The 1,790-nt window shown below is 45.4% G+C and overlaps 1 non-coding gene across 1 annotated transcript; it reads right to left on the reverse strand.

Moving 5' to 3' along the window:
- Positions 1–1,445: 1,445 nt before the first annotated feature.
- Positions 1,446–1,517, reverse strand: trnae-cuc. The gene has a single exon. It is a non-coding gene; the product is annotated as a tRNA-Glu (tRNA).
- Positions 1,518–1,790: the final 273 nt, after the last annotated feature.

The following is a 1,790-nucleotide window of genomic DNA, read 5'->3' on the forward strand; positions in this document are numbered from 1 at the left end:
CTCAGTCAGAGGATGGTGAAAACTTACAAACCCACAAAAAACAAGCAGGAAAGAATGGAAGGACAAACCGAATTTTTGAGAGTCAGCTTGGAATCATCACTGAGAAATCGGCGGACTGGGTTTATTGGGTACCCGTTCTCCTTAAATACACTATATACGTATTCCTCTTGTGCTCTTCGTAGTTTCTCTGTGCTGCAGTGTGTAGTGGCTCGTTGAAATAATGTCCTGATGCAGCTTCGTTTGTGGGTGTTGGGATGAATGTTTCTATGGTTTCGCACTTGGTTTGTCTGTGTTGTTTTTCTGTCAACGTTAGTTTGAAGTTCCCCATTGACTGTTCGCTCTACTATGACATCTAAGAATGGCACTTTGTTGTTGTTCTCCTCCTCTTCAAACCAGGAGCCCCCTTCAGGCCATAGTCTCACTACTTGGAACACCAATACACAGACTAGTCAAAGGCCTCCATTGAAGACTAAATCACCAAGTCGAAGATTCACACCACTCCAACTTTGTTGTTGTTCTCCTCCTCTTCAAACCAGGAGCCCCCTTCAGGCCATAGTCTCACTACTTGGATCACCAATATACAGACTAGTCAAAGGCGTCCATTGAAGACTAAATCACCAAGTCGAAGATTCACGTCACTCCATTTACTCCATCCAAGAATTCCTGAACACCAAAGACACCAAGATCGAAGATGATGGAATAATGATGTCCTTTGACATAACAGCCCTGTTCACATCCATTAACATCAACGTGACCAAAGAAAACTGAAGACACTACTCGAAGAACCAAAGTCACAAATACAGCACCAACTTCATCAGCAAAGATAGCACTATCCAGCTCGTGGAACTGTGCATTACCACCCACCTCATATTCAGTAATCAGCAAAGATAACAGTGGAACTGTGCCTTACCACCCACTTCATATTCAGTTACAAGCCCTACAAACAAATCAACGGAACACCCATGAAACCACCAGTATCAGGATTCCGAGCAGAAGCAATAATGCAGAGTCTCAAACCAACAGCCCTTCCAACAATCCAACCCAAACGTTGGGTCCGCTACGGTGATGACACTTTTGTCATCAAAAAATGAAACAAATTAGAGGAAACCTACAACACCATCAACAATATCCTTACTGGCATCAAATTCACAAAAGAGGAGAACAACAACAAAGTGCCATTTCTCGATGTCATAGTAGAGCGAACAGTCAATGGTAAATTCAAAACAGCGTCTACAGGAAAACAACGTCTACAGGAAAACAACGCACGCGAACCAAGAACTTAACTACAGAAGCAATCATCCGTACACATACAAACAAATCTGAATCAGGACACTATTTCAACGAGACACGACACACGAGAGCACCCAGGAACTTCGAAGACCAATCAATAACTGTACAGCGCATTTAAGAAGAACGGGTAGCCAATAAACCCCACAGAAAATTGCTTCCCTGACCGGGAATCGAACCCGGGCCGCGGCGGTGAGAGCACCGAATCCTAACCACTAGACCACCAGGGAAATGTCAATGCATGATGCCAGATCTACTGAAAATGACTTACCTGCCCGAAAATCGAACCCGGGCCGCGGTATTTCGAAGGCTTTCACCTGTGCATCCACCAATATCATTTCTTGTATCCATTGCTCCCGGTACGGTCTCCTCTACATTGGGGAGACTGGAGACTCCTCGCAGAGTAAAGTCACAGCGCTTGAGGGAACATCTCCAGGGCACCCGCACCAATCAACGCCATCGCCCTATGGCCCAACATTTCAACCCCCCCCCTCCCACTCTGC

The sequence above is a fragment of the Chiloscyllium plagiosum genome, unplaced genomic scaffold, assembly GCF_004010195.1.
Source record: "Chiloscyllium plagiosum isolate BGI_BamShark_2017 unplaced genomic scaffold, ASM401019v2 scaf_75965, whole genome shotgun sequence".
Classification (NCBI taxonomy): domain Eukaryota; kingdom Metazoa; phylum Chordata; class Chondrichthyes; order Orectolobiformes; family Hemiscylliidae; genus Chiloscyllium; species Chiloscyllium plagiosum.